At 40.9% G+C, this 16,186-nt stretch overlaps 1 protein-coding gene across 1 annotated transcript in view; it reads right to left on the minus strand.

The window, feature by feature from the left end:
• Positions 1–16,186, minus strand: part of LOC115365560 (protein sidekick-1) — a 251,027-nt gene that overhangs the window by 130,759 nt on the left and 104,082 nt on the right. The gene's annotated exons all lie outside the window — the stretch shown is intronic.

Consider the following 16,186-nt stretch of genomic DNA (forward strand, 5'->3'; position numbering starts at 1 on the left):
GCATGAATGTTAGCTGGAGCAGCAGAGGAAGTGTGCAATTTTTTAAAAAATGTAAAATTGAGCAAAGAATCAAAAATCTGCTATTTTAAAAGAAAGTACGATATGGTCTGGAAAATAGTCACTTACAATTTTAAGTATTCATGCAGTGCAAAGAGTAGGTGGGATAAAGCATGACAACACTCAGTGTTTTCAGTCTGCTTGATCAACCTTATTTCCACTCATAGAAACATAAAGCCCTGTATGTTTGACTGTGAGACAGGCAGAGAAAGAGAGAGAGAGAATGAGGAAGCCAGAGAAAGATGGTAGAGTAATGAACAGTAATGTGTTTGTGAGAGAGTTTTAACGGTCTTTTCACTGACTCCAAAAACATTCCCCTACCTTCTGCCCTACACACTCAGTAGCTCTGTGAGTTGTAATTAATGTCGTGGCTAAATCACAGGCTCGCTTCCTCAATCACCTTTACAGTTCCTTGAAACGGTCAAACAGACAGAGAGAGTGAGAGAGCAAGTGACGGAGAGAGAGAGAGAGAGAAAGAGAGAGAGAGATGGAGAGAGAGAGACTTCTTCCATGGTCGGTCAGAGGCTTGGCCAGCTGCCACTGCCAACAAGTTTCCCACAAAACACACACACACACACACACACACACACACACACACACACACACACACACATATGCATGTGCACGCACAGCCCAGGGCCCACAATCCAAAAGTAATTGTGGTGTGTGTGACTGAGAGAGAGCGACTAGATGGAGTACGTTTGTTTAATGTCCCTTGGCATGGCCTGAGGGACGGGCCGAGAGATGTGGAAAACCAACGGCACAAGAAAGGAGAGCCAGTCAGGGCAAAGTGTGAGATGGAGGCAGGAAGAGAGAAGAGGGCAGAGGGATGAGGCACGCTGCTGTGTAAATACAGGAGGACGCTTCTCTCCATTCCATATTTGTTCAGCTATGGGAGGTCCATGAGTCACTTCCCCTCTGCTTCTGCCTCACAAATCGCTCATTTTCGTCTGAGCAAGCATGTACACACGCACACACACACACACACACACACACACAGAGAGAGAGAAAAACATTTTGGTTTTTCATGGCACTGAAAATTTGTCATTGCAGGTAATGCATTAAAACTACATGACCACACTTCTAACATGGAGGATGGATGTACAAACTTCTTTTTGTGTGAACTGTGCGTGTGTGCATGTGTGTGTGTGAGTGAGCGTTACAGTCCCATTAGGTGGATGGATCTCTAGACGAATGGCTATTATCCTAATTAGCAGTAATTATGTCTGCTTCCAATTAACCACACAACTGGCGGTGACTTCTCTCTCTGTCTTTCTGTCCCTCTCTCTCATTCCCACTCTCTTTCTCTCTCTCTGTCACACACCTTATTCTCCACCTCTGTGTCTCCCAGCTGCTTGATTGAAAGCATTTTCTGAATAAATAGAGAGGTTGCGATCTTCTTCCCATTTGAGGCAAAGCCCTCATTTAATAATTCCTGTTTATCTGACCATTTGAACCCAGAGTGAAGAGTGTGACATCAGACCTGTGGTTCACGTACATTTACAACTGGGAATTCACTGTGTGTATCTGTCTGCAGGCGTGGGCATAACAGAGTATTTGATCATGCTTTTTATAGTTTGTTTTAGCCTGCATACTGCACTGCAAGTGCTTGACTGGGTGAGGTTTGTCACATAGATCAGTGCAATGAAGCCAAATCACTGGACAGGATATGGATGTCAACTTAGTACACTTTCCAGGTTGTCCTGATGCACAAAACATTGCAATCTGGTGGACGACAAGTTAAACTAACCACTCAGAAGCAGGTGAGACTACAACTGCTTAAACTGGGTTTTCATTTCAACAACTGTAAAATCACCCTTAAGCAAAGCCAAGCCACCCTTGCACACACTTAAAGCTGTAATATGCAACTTTAGTAGGGCTGGTCCCGCCCTACTCCCCCTCCATTTGTCAAGTTCACACCCCGATACTTGTCGCTCATCTTGACGAGCTGTCTACTTCGAAACATCTAGCCTGAGGCTGAGGTATCCGCCATCCATAAAGCTGCTACAGGCGCTGAGGAAGCAGATGGCGAATGCAGGCAATGTGCAATAAAGAAGGCAATGCAGATGTTCACCATGTTGGAGCGGGTCTGCAGCATGGTTAGCTGAGCTGGTTTTTAGTTTCATATTTCTTTCTGCCATTGTTGCTGTTGCTATGTCGTCTCATTGTGTTTGCTAGCCTCCCCTTGATGGATACTACCACATCAACATCATGCATGGTGTTTATCTGTGTATACTGGCACACAGGATCACAGAAACATACAAACCAATATGTGCTCTTTATATAGTGTTACTGAAAAATATAAAGGTCAATACTAGTGCTAGTTATCTTTGGGGAGAGACATTAACACACAGACACACACACAAGTACGTGCGCATGCACACAATTACATCTGTGAAACAAGAGTTTTTTACTCATACACCTGTCACCATGGCAATGGGAGATCAATAGAGTGCAAACAATTGATTACCCCTAAACCAGAAAACATTTTATCTACATCACTCTGTGACAGAGACAAATGCATGCACACACATGCACAAGCATGCACGCACACAACACACACACACACACACACACACACACACACACACACACACACACACACACACACACACACCAACTTGAACAATAGATCTTAAATGTGAGTTGTTTCTTTTATAATCGCCTGAGACTCATGTTAGTGAATTTACGCCAGGGTGTGTACTGTCTCTGTGCCTGTGGGTGTGTATGCGTGCACTCATGCCTGTGTACAGCATGTATAAATGTGTTTGCACAAGTGAATGAATGCATATTGGTTATGGTGCACTCTAATTATCTGCTGACCCATGGGCATAATGCAGGATGGGAAACCTGTGGCAAGATTAACCATGCAAACCTAAGAGATTGCGGGGGGGCTACAATGATAAGCATGGACTGCCAGGCGGCTGAAGCGGAGGACATCACGTTACCATCTTAAACACCGCAGATGCATTTCATTTCTTGCCATAAGCCCCTAAGCCATAAACACACTCTGACAATTCCCATGTGAATACATGAGCAGAGAGGTCAGAGCACAGAAGCTGAGAAAGTGCGTTTCTCCAGGATCAGGGAGTACTAAAGTTCACTCCTGTATTTGTTGGCCTGTATTTGTTGTTGTGATGGAGGGAACCCGTGACCTTCTGCTTATTGATCCAGCTCTCTGCTGCTGTCCCGTGGCCCTGATATTAACCAGTTAATTAAACTCTGTCCATCTGGTCCAGCTGTAGTAGGGATGGTGGGCTTAGCTAATCTACAGATACCTACAGTGTGGAGAAGGACTTTCAAAAATGGAAGTGCGCATTTTCTCAAGAGGTATGTGTTTGTGTGTGAGCGTAAGAATGTTGTATTTCTCTCTTTCTTTCACTCATTTTTTCCTTCCTCTGCTCCCTCCAGCAGTAATCACCTGCCAACCTCTAACAGACAGTGTCACAACCAAACCTTCATCAGTCACTCCTCGCTGTGCTGGGTAGTTTCTCCCTGAAACTCCTCCAGCCTTCCAACAGTCTCTCTCCCTTCTTTCACCCTTAATACTTTTTTACCCAATCACAAAGATTCACACACACAGGTTGTAGTTGAGGTTGTAGTTTGCAGAGGTCTTGTACTGGACTACATTATGTTGAGAAGTGTTTCTAATTTTTTGTATATACATGAAGGGGACAGAATAGTAGTAACAGCTCTCAGTAAAATGCAGTACAAGAGCACCACTTACCATGAGCTCAATGCTAAACATAGAATTGAATTAACGCCTCTATTTTTGTGGCAAAAAGAAACCATGAGCACTACAGGCATCGTAAAAGTAAACTTTATGGCAGAGCATTTGTATTGGATTGTATTAGACTATGCAGGTGCACCTAATAAAGCGGCCACAGAGTGGATACTGCAAACGAATGGAATATATTAATCTAATGTAACATAATGGTAGTATAATTTCAACTGTGTTAGCTTTATTAACACATTGAATTAAGTATTTTCAGCAGTTTTTGGAACTCACTCCATTGAAACAAAAAAAATCAGGCTTTTTTTTTCATAAACTATTTATATTTCTGTTTTTTATGTATACGACTGTTATTGTTAAGTACCAGATAATGCAGAAGATATAGCAGAAAATGGGAGGCAGAGCAGACAACAACAGACACCACAGACAGGGGAGAGAAAAGCTAGTGTGAGGCAGTTAGCGTGCAATGTGACGTATAATATATATTTATTTCTTTTATGTTTGACATGAAAGTTGATTTTAGGTCCTAATAATTTTATTTATCTCCCAAATATTTTGGTTCTAGATGCCAATGGCTCCTCAAGATATTTTTTTGGCTGGAGCACTGTGTGTGTATGTCTGTGAGTGCGTGTGTACAGTCTGGTCAGTGATGGATGTGTGTGTGGCAGGTAATTAAAAGTGTGATTAGTGGATAATTAAAAGAGGTCTCTGTCTTTAGAATAGCTAACGACTTCAGACAGAGGGTGTGTGCGCACGGACACACACACACAAACTGGCAGGTGGGAGTGAGTTGGTTCAGACTGTAATGGGAAAATAATGATATCTGAAATGATATAGGTTATAGGTAGGTAGAGACAGGTAGTCAGAAGGAGAAGAGAAAGAAAGACAGGCGGAGAGAGAGAAAGAGAGAGAGACAGAAAGTAGGAGATCAGATTTAGACGAGAGGCGTTGCACCTTTCAAGGATACACATCCATGGAATTAATCATCATCAGCACAAGTCACACAGGTTGAACATGCACACGCAGACACAGGCACATGGTTGCACACACACACACACACACACACACACACACACACACACACACACACACAAAGTTCCTTTCCCTCTTCAGTGGCTCTACTCTATTTTCCTCATTTTCCCTTTCCTTCTTCTGCTCTCTCTTATTCTCCCCCCTTCCCTCTCTCTCTGTCTGTCTGTCTTTGAGTGATGGGTTCAGACAGAAGCAGCTGCTCGCTGGCAGACAGAAATAGATGAGCAGAGAATCCCTAAACCTGGATACTGTGGTCCTACACATACACACAACCCACAAGGGTTGGGCAGTAATGGAGGAGTACATGTACAGTAACTGCATTAAAGTTCAATTTGCACTTGCCATTAAAGAGTAATCTATAACATATAAAATATTTCATTTGGATAATTAGCAATCCAATCCATACTTTTTGGATTTAACGGAAGTTGGTAAGAAGGTGACAGTCAACAAAAACACATATTGCAGGTGCAGGGTCATTAAATGTGATACTGTACAGTACCACATCAATTTAACTTTTCACTTGAGGCAGAAACGGCTGTTTTTTACAGCTCTTTTGCAAGAGCAAAAAGAAAGTGACAGGTTGTTTTAGCCACAGTATAGTGTTTGCAGTTGCTGTACCACCGTGACTCTTTCACTATGGATGAACTAAAAGAGAGGTGACTGGTGGGATGATGAAGGATCATACAGGAGGGCTTTGGTGAAGTTGAGTTGACAGCAAACTTCATGCGGCGTCATGATGCTTCGACCTTGTGGGAAGTATTTTCTCACAAATGTGAACCCACTATGGATTGCATTAAAGCTCAGTGACTTTGGCTGAGATCCAATCCCAATGAGAGCCAGAAGGTCCAATCACATCCCAGCAATGCATGCTGTGCTCATTTACAGCTTGTAATACAATGCATGTTTGTTTATCCAGATAAAATATTCAGACTACATTTTAATACCAGGTGAAAATGGAGTCTGAGCAGAGTTAATTACAATACAAAAAAAACTGTGTAAGTATTTGTTTACTGCGAGAGGAACAGAAGGAATTAGGATGATTAGTTGCGTATGGTTTAAATATGTTGACGGACTATAAAATTACAGTAACATGGCATATTTTGGGGTTCCACTGCAGGCATCTGTGTTGCACTTCACTGCAGTTTGGTGAGCGTTCTCTTCCTGCCCCTCCTCCTCCTTGTCCTTCTCGTCTTCCTCCTCCTCCCCCCTCCTCCTGCTGCTTGTCTCCCTCCCTTGTGCGTGTGAGGCAGAGTAAGTCTCTTTGTCATTTGGGAGAGTCATTAAACACAGCCTCAGAGTTAATGTCTTTTCTACTTTAAAAAAGTTGCAGGATTTTTTTTTTTTTTTTTTTTTTTTTTTTACCTTTGTTGCCTGAGCAATGTGACTGGAAAAAGGCAGCAAATTTGGAGCACAGTTACACGTTAAGGATGGATGAGAGAAGCCTGAAATTTACCTGGTAGATCTGCCAGGAATTTGGGCTGTTATTGCAGCAAACAACAAATATATCTGACTGCAAGCCAGACTGTGAAAATAATGGTTTATGTTGCTACAGGCTCGATCAAATATACCCTCAACATTGCATAAAAGTAGGGCAGTTGAAACACACTGTAATTTAGTGTATTAAAAGTAAAATGTTTTGGCCTATCCTGGGGGTTAGTTATAGGTCTACCTATAGCCCACAGAGGTGTAAAAAAAAAAAAAACATCAACAATTTTAAGCAAAACTACAACAAATTGCTTTTGGCAGAATGAGCAATGAATATTCATAGGCCCACAGTAGGCCCTAAAGTGCTGTCTTCATAATGCAATTCTATCCCACTCCACTTTGACAATGAATAATATTACCAGAAAATGCAATGCAATTAAAGCAACCCCTTGTTCCCTGACTCCCTCTGCCACTTGTGTGTCCCTCTTGTACCCCATGCAATTCTGTGATAACATTAAACATTAAGCAGAATTCACCTGATTTTACTGCAAAGTTCATGCATAATAAGGTGGTAGTAGAACAGGTAGCCTCTGGCCAGTTTTTGCAACAACCACTAGTTAAGTCTTTTGCAAGCAAATAATGTGTATGAATAAAGATATATTGTTTAAACATGCTGCTAAGAGGTAATTGAAAGTAATCATACTAATGAGCTTAGCAAAATTCTTTGTATTATTATTTACAACGTTAATAAATGAAGACAGATCACCAAATACATTATGGATATGTACACACTCAAACCCAAAACATCATGATCATTCTTTTGCTATAATGTTTGGAGTGTGCAGTTTTCAAAGAAGAAAAAATACATAATCTATTCATCTAATTTTGATACTCTAATCAATGTCGTTGTGGGTCAGAGCATCTGAACACGCGCTGGGTGGAAGGCAGGTAAACACCCTGAAGACGTCACAGGGCTAAGATACAAACACAATCACACTACTCTACACAGAAAGGGCCAGGGCTGAGATTCAAACTCTCAACTCTCCTGTTGAGACGTGACAGTGTTAACCACTGATCTGCAACGCTGCCCTCAAATAATGATAATAAATAAGTAAACAGATAAATAGTAACTCATGAATTGAAAGTAAGGTCTTGGCCTCACCCACCTAGATGACCTTGAATAACACTGAGAGAATGCCTGGCTTACCGCTTCAGAAATACACCAAAATGGAAATGACCATGAACCAAATCAATTTCCAAAACTGTGCTGGAATTTTAAACACAGAAAGCCTATTCATGATTTGGCTTTATTTTCCCTTTAAACAGTTAAGGTGAGCTGAAGGTCTAGAGAAGAGAAATACCAGGATTACCATTTTCCCTTTGAACTGGGATCAACAATCCCTAATACTACCTGACAAGAAGGCAGGAAAAACTGAGAGAGAGTGGGCGAGAGCAAGAAGCAGGGGAGATACAGCAATTGACAGAGATACAGTGAGACAGAGAGAGAGGTAAGATACTGAAGTGGAAATGGAAGTGTGTCCAGTGGAAAATTTTCATGCAATTTGTTATTTTCCACCACATTAAGGGACCAAAGGAGCAATTCAATTATGGAATGGGAAGGGGAGAAAGGAGGGAGGGGGACAGGGGAGAGCACGAAGGAGAAAGGAAGGGAGGTAAATTGGAAAAATAGTGAGTTCAAGCAGGCATCAAAAGGAAATTTTGTTGCTTTATGTCCCCTCTTCCTTTCGCTTGTTCTTGCTCTTCTCTTAAATAAAGCCATTTGAAAGTTTATGTGAAACGGTATCATTTTCATATCAACGAATGACTTTAATTTAACACAGTTCCTTCTACAGGTAGATTATTTGGTTTGTATGGGTAATTACTCATGTAGCATTTAAACCATCAACAAACGCTAATGGCTACAATTATTCTAGACAGGCAGTGCTTCAGCTATCAATTAGCAGACCTAGGATGTTACAATTCTTTGCTCTAGAAAAGGACAGCAGCACTATTATCGTGAAGGTTTAGCTGTCTATTTACTTATTTAGTTCATTCTTCTTCTTATTATTAGTTTATTATAATTTTTTTTTTTTTTGGAGGCATGGCACAGACCCATTAATCACCACTGGGCACATCTGTGGTGGTTTATTTATTTATTTATTTATTTATTTTGAGTTGGACATGTGTTGGATGTACAAGGAAAATGCCAAAGGCAACAGATTTTAGAGACAAAACAAACAAAAGTGACAAATGGAGTGTGATTTCCCACACCACAATGAATTGTCAACATCTACACCTTTTTACACTTAACATTCACATTGCAGAAGGGGCTGACCATTGGAGCTACGCCGAGGGGTATCTGCAGGGTTCACAAGTCCAAGTGAGCTGGTCACTGGTAGTGTGAACTGTGGCCTGGCGGTGAGTCAACCACACATTCACCCAGGTAGGGAAGCTCACACTTACCCAGGGAAGTCTAGATTAACCCTTTCAGGTTTACTGCAATGTAGGGAGAGGCACTAGAGTATGGGCTTGTGAAGCCTTAGATATTTTGGCTTAACAAAGAGCCGGGTTTAGCACGGCGGCATAACAAAACTCTTTCTATCAGTCTAATTTGGTCAAGAAAGACGTCAAACCAATAAAGACATATGGTGTTACAGTTTTTTTCAATCGCTTTACCTCCTTTGTCAACTCAGAAATGCTGGTATCAAAACAGTTAATCCATAGGCCTAATGAGAGGTGCATTTCCCAAAATAACACATTTTGTTTGCAAAAGGCTCTTACCATGACAAAACATTTCAAACATGCAGCAAAAGCACATTTTGTCACCGCCCAGTACAACTCGCAGTCAAGCGACATAATCCAGCCACTCACTCACTTCATACTCAACACCAAAATGCAACACACCTTTTTTAGTCTGAGCAGGTTCAACCTTACTTTTTTCTGTGTGTATTGCAGTCATATTTTTGACAATTTACATAGTTACATATTGTAAAGCAAGTAGCAAAATCCAATATTTCCCTCAAACAACTCAACTTCTGCCCAAATGAGTAGATTCCTTCAATCAGCTCTACTGTACTGTAACACAGCTGACAGCAGAATACAAAATACAGACATCAGTTTGAACAAGGTTCTCCTGTGAGCTACACATTCAAATGTGAACTTACAATAAAGAATTGCATCCAAACTCAGAAAGACTTTGAAGTGAAATTATACTGTATTGATGGGAAAAACTGAAATACGGTAAGTCACATACAGTATTACACAGAAAAACTCAAAGGAGTTGAGAAAAAAAAATACAGAATACAATTTATAGGCCCCTTTTTTGTAGGTGCATCCTGATTGATTGGTGAATGGTGATTTGTGAAAAGGGCAGTGATGCAGGTGCACTAGTGATTTCATAGTGATACAGGTCATTTCTATCAGCTGTGAGCAGATGTTTTGCTTTTGACTACCACAGTGAAGTCAATGGAGTCAGGGCCATGTAAATGACACATGTGAGAAGTGTTGTGCAAAAGAGCCTGAAAAATGTGTGAATCCAATGAAAAGGTATGAACACATTTGCAAAAGAAAACTTCTGCTGTGGTTTGGAGGTGAAGATGACGACAAAGTGGATCCCAGTTTCATTATACTGGAAAAAGCGAATGAAAAAAACTGTAACATGACACCAAGCATGACATCAAGCCTGTTTATCAAGAAGACTGCCTTTCAGCTGCAAACATGGCTTTATTTCAATCATGTAACTACTGCAAGACCACAACTGACAGGACTCTAGGATGCCAAGGCAACAGATTTCTGTAATTTAAAGTGAAATCTGTAAGATTTTTAAATTAATATACTGTTATCATGTGTATGGCAGAGTAGGATAAAGCTCTAAGCAGCCAGTCACACAGAAAAATACTCAGTGCATCAAAGACATTAGGTGCACTGCACCAGGGTAGTTAGGGGTCACCAGCCGGCTTGCATATAACTGTTGTCAGTGACTGCCTGTCATTGTGTTTTCAGCACTGCAATCTGTGACCAAAAACACAGCTATGATACACTGATCCCCCTACGAGTTGCATCGTTCCATTGAGACACATGGAGATTGAAGAATTTTTCCAATGCAATGTGTCTCTGTTTGAACAGCCCTTTAAACAGGCACATTTGACTCAGGTATCAATTGGGTTGTCAAATCATACCTGTTGGTCAATGACATTTTCACTCTGCTCTACATGAGATGCTCCCTCATGTTTTAGCTGCCCCTTCCTAGGGAGACAGCATGAATTATGTTATGTATTTCAGCTTTTGAGATGACCTTGTACAACAATACCCACACATGATGGTTTTTAAGCTTGCACAAAAGGACATAAAAACATATTATGGGCACAGAGGTTACGTGGCACACAATATTGTGTGGAGAGATTGAGGGGTCAGGGCCTGCACACTTTTGCAGGTTGGCTTCATCTTTTGTTCATGGTTCAGTAACATAATTTGGCAGAACAAATAAATCAAACCCTGAAGGTAATGTTGACTAGAATTAACTCATGAATAAAAGGCGCCATTGTTTTCATACTGGAGAAGATTTGGGAGAGAAAAGTAAGAGACAGAAAGGATATTGTACCAATGAAGATTTAGCTTTCTTCTTACTCAACTGATAGTCTGTCTGGCTAGGTAACTTGAGCTACAATCCTGACCTGGAAATTCTACTTTCCAATGCATAAAGTAGCTAGTATGGCTACCTGAAAGGCCTGCAACCTAGGTAATCTATCAAATGTGGAAGCAGGACCTTCTTCCTCTCAGGATCCTCCAAGGAAGCTGTCTGCGCTATGATGTAAATGTTGCAGCCTTGAAAGCATTAAAAATTAAAAACATTTCCGAACATCTTTGACGGTCATACATGTATTCAGCAGGGTCACTGGGGTCTAACAGTACATACTCTATGTCTGTACACGTAAAATTATGAATGTACACAAATGCACATTGTTTACATGAAAAACTCAGTTGTTCATTTTTAATATAACATGGAGGAAGTATATGTAAATAAATATATATATATATAAAGAGTATGAAAGTAACTTAACATTTGGCACATGGCTCTTCGCTTTGCTGCCATATGTCTTAAATCCCCACATCCCTAATGTTTACGAAATTCCAGAGGGAACTAAATCACAAAATTGGAAAGAAAGTCACATATATCTAACTTTCCACTTGCTCACAGGATTAAGTTCCAAACACATTGGATTCAGATGAGCTTAAACGATTAACTATACTCCACATTCACTTCCTCTTTTCCTCTGTGACTGTATGTTTCATCTCTCCTTCTGTGATGTCTTTCTACCTTTCCCTCAGTCACTTTCATCCACTGCTTTGGTTGCCTTGAGGAACATAGTCTATGAATCACAATAGTGCTGCTGTGGATTGAAGACCTTTCAAATGGCAGGTTGTCTTTTCAACATGTGGCGTTGCCCAAGCTACACACTCTCCCTCTCCCTCCAAATGATGCTGTTTTCTCTTGATCTTGCAGTCTCTCTCACACACGCATACATGCACACAAAGCCACACACGCAGACACAAACACACACAACATCTGCTCACAAAGTTCAGACAGCGAGAAAGTTCCTTCTGTTCAGACCTCTGCTGTGTGTGTGTGTGTGTGTGTGTGTGTGTGTGTGTGTGTGTGTGTGTGACAGAAACAGAGTCAAGATAATGAATCGCTCCCTCTGTTAAAGTGGTGTTTGACAAATTAAAATGAATGAAAGTCTGGACATACAACCACACACATGCACACACACGCACAAATACACACAAACATGCCCATACTCACACACCTCCGAAACAGATGGCTGCTTAGGCCAGGTCTATGAGGAGAAACATTTCCCATAAGGCCCAGGCCTGACACTGGCCACCTGTGACATTAGTGTTCTCCGCACCACTCCACTTCCACACAAAAAAAAAGCTGAAATATTCACTGTGCCACGCCAAGCTTCTGTATATATCATTTTGCCTTTATTTGATCAATTTTGCCTCCTTTTGTCACCAATGGAGAAAGAAAGCAGAAGTATAACTGTCCTCAGCCTGTCCTCTCGAAACCGCAGGCTAGCAGTATCATTTCATGCCCATCTGCTAAAGGCCTCAGAGCTAATTAGCAGCAGCGGCTCGCTCTTCACAACCTGGGCTGCAGGTCATGACTAAAATATATATCACCATCAGCGGTGCGGAGGTGGCAGCGTTGTCCCAAAGTTGTTTTGACTGCTGCTGGACAGCAGGGAAGAAAAGACCCAATATGTCTAGAGTTCAGAGCCTGAGCAAAAATGGATGGATGAGGGGAAGTGAAGAAAAACACTTTGGGGTGGTGAGGTGGAGCGTAGGGGTGTAGAGGCCAAGAGGAGAGAGGGAATTGCAACAAATCAGAGGGAGAGAGATGGCAGAGAAGTATGGAGATAGAGGGGAAGGGAGTGAGCCTCGATTAGATTAAAGCAGAGTGTGTCAGAAGTGACAGCTTGTAAGGACTCTGCTGGCCAGTATTCTGAGCGCTGGGGAGTTTGGGAATATTGACAGACAGACAGGATGTGTAACCGTGTGTGTGTGTGTGTGAACGGTGTGCGCATGTTGGATACACAGAAATGGGAGGGGAGAGAAGGGGGGGGGGGCATTGAGAACAGCAAGAGAAACAGAAAGACAGACAGAGAGATGGGGCTTGGGACTTTGGGAATGATGCATATCGGATCAATAAACTTCATAAACGACATCATCAGCTCGGTCACCACGAAGACAGCCAACCGCCAGGCACCATCTGGCCCTGTCTCACCGGACCACGGGATCAGCCAGCATAACCTCACACACACAAACACAAACATATATACACACACCTTTAGGCATACAGACGCATGCAAATACCGAGTCACATGTCGCCCGCTCTAACACGCATGACTGCACACAGAGAAGCTGTAGCCAGGTAGAAGCAACTGAGCTCGGTCTGCAGAGACTAAACCCGTGTGTGTGTTTGTATGTGCATGTGTGTGCACGCATGTGTGTGTGTTTGCGTGCAGTTAAGCGGTTTACCCAGGAACAAAAGTTTATGGGTTCAGCAACAGTATATCCTGCTGCATGATAATGACGATGAGAGAGACAGAAAGAGAATGAGAAAGAGAGAACGGCAGAGACAGGGTGAACAAAGCAATAAAAAGAAGAGTAGGCTAATTTCGGGAGGGAGAAAAGTGGGAGTGAGAAAAGGAGCAGGAGGTGAGGGGGGAAAGGGAGAAGAAGACATGTCTTGTAGAGACAAGACAAGGAGAGCCATGAAGAAAGGTGTAAATTAGTCTTTTCAGAAGGGTGCAAAGAGGTGCAATGCATGAGTATTCGTCACACAGTGTGTAAGCGTGTTGGTATAACCAAATCTGAGTATTACATTCCACAATGCACAGATAATACCTTCTATCCAGATTAAACCTGAAGATGATCCACTGTATTTAGATTCATTTCATCTAGTAATTTCATAGTTGTTTATTGTTTTTTGGGGTACTTAAAAGAGCTGAGCGAGAACAAAGAAATAAAAACCACATACAAAAAAAAAAAAAAAATCTGCCAAAAAAACTTGGCAGAATAATAGTTCTATCTTCAAATACTTTTAAAATGACTACAATACCCGAAAAATATATTACCAAAATGAAACATGCAGTAGAACATAATGAAATTTTTATTTTGCTTCACAGATAAAGGTACTGATGCAAAAACCTTGAAATTAAATAGACAAAACTTTATTGATTCAAAGATCCACAACACCTGTGTCTGGTTTTATGGTTGGATGAATGGATGACCTGTACTGCCCAGATGGTTATACAGCATTGCTCCTTGTTTTTAGTCAAAACATAAAGCAGAGAGCTCCATGCTCTGAGAGACAGAGAGCTTCTGTTTATTCATTTTGGACAAGACTGATGATCAGCAGGTATTGTCCACCAGTATGTTACCAACAAGAAACACTTCCATTTTTTTCTTATAATTCTTAGTTAACTGTTTTGCCTGATTACTTCAGTAAGACATTGATCATTATTTCTGGAGGTTTCCACTGTCATGTCCAATGAATACCAAACCTGGCACATGCATCAACATTAGTATCAGGCTACCAAGCATGATATCAATGGCATTAAAATGATGGAATTACCACCAGTTCATTTTTGGCTGCCATTTTAGATATCTTCGCCAAAAACAGAAAGGGCTCTCTGTTGATCAGTTGACCCTGAGACATGTGGCTCGGTGCATGTGTGTATCTACCGGCTATTTATTGTCAAATTACATTCAGCATTAGTGGGCTTAATTAGGTTGTCCAATCTTTGCTTTCATCCACTGGAAACAAGTGCACTGCTGCTTGCAGCTATATTTATTTTTAGTAGTATTAATAGTAGACGTAGTAATAACAGTAGCAGCATCAGTTGTCTATACAGAAGCCTAAAAAGGTAATGGTATACATCTGAGCCTCACAGTTCTTTACAAGACACAGTTTAATTCTATTGCTTTTAGGCATATCAGGCTATGTGGAGCTGCCAAAAGAAATAAAGGCCAAGCTGTAATAAAAGCTATTGTACTGAGGTAAATAAAGATGAAAATTTATATTTGGTTTACTATGCAGTGCACATCTGCCTGCATGCTCAAAAAGTCAGTCCCAAAGCTCTCTGTCTGGCCGGTGTACAAGATACCAAGGAGAGGTAGATTGACATTCTATCCATTCCAGAGACTTTATCCAGGTAGTTTTAAGAATACACTTTAATTTATAGGTCTGCTTGTTAAAAGCTATTAATGGGCACTTGTCATTAAACAAACCATGACACAAACAAAGGATTTTTTTTTTTTTTTAATCCCTATCCCATTTATTGTTTATTGTAATCAAAATCTGGGGCAACAGTTTGAAGAAGGTAAAGCTGAGTGGTGTTGATGCTGTGACAGTAAACACAGTCAATACAGGTAATGTCTTTAGCAGCGAGATAATTGAAGTCCACTGTTATTAAGCCACATTCAATGCAGCCCCATTAACTTAACATGAGAGCCATTTGCTGTGTTCTTTCAAACTAAAAAGCAAAGTCAAAGTGATGCCAAGCAATGACAAAACAGTGTATGTAACCTGACCGGGCAAACCTGCATCAGAACCACTTTGGAGGTGGGGGCTATCATTAAAGCAGTGAAGAAGTTGTAGTCTGGCCATTTGTGTGTATAGCAAGGCCACTGACAATTTCATACTTAAGGAACAAAAGCACACAGGGGAGCAGTTAATGTTCCTAATAGGGAATTAGTTGTCGCTGAGAGACTGAGAGCAGCCTAATAAAAACACTGAGGGTCTGTATCTCAACATCTAGTTTTACTATTCAGTAAATTGACACCAGCAGAGATTCTACAATAATTTGCTGGCTTCCATGAGTACGGTACTTTATTAAAAGCTATGAATTTATAGCACAACAAACTATGGAAGAAAACTACAGCCTTTTTAAACAAACCCACACTTCCCTGCTCTGTCGCAATAACTACATTATTAATATCTGAACATTTTTTAAACTAATAACACTGACAGAATAGCTGTAGCAGTTCAAAAACAACACGCAAATTATAGGTATGTTAAAATGAGCAAGACAGCAGTGTAAAATAAATCACTGCCCGACACAATTTATGAAATGGGACCAGGGACCCTCAATCCCTCTGCTGTACAATAAGTATTAGACAGATGCCTTGCACCTATTGGTGCTTATTAATTTTGTAGATTACAGTGGAGAGAAAGATTTGAGTAAATGAAAAGCCATTTTCTCTTCTTTTGTTAAAGGAGTCTATTGTATTCAAAAAACAAAACAACAACAACCTAAAGCATGCTAATTGATATACCACTGAGTGATACTAACTATTAAATCAACATTTGATCTCAAGTGGCATTTTGTTACAGGTCATGCTACCAGTGTGTCAGAATAAGTCAGTGAGCAA

This window comes from Myripristis murdjan, chromosome 1, assembly GCF_902150065.1.
Source record: "Myripristis murdjan chromosome 1, fMyrMur1.1, whole genome shotgun sequence".
Lineage (NCBI taxonomy): Eukaryota > Metazoa > Chordata > Actinopteri > Holocentriformes > Holocentridae > Myripristis > Myripristis murdjan.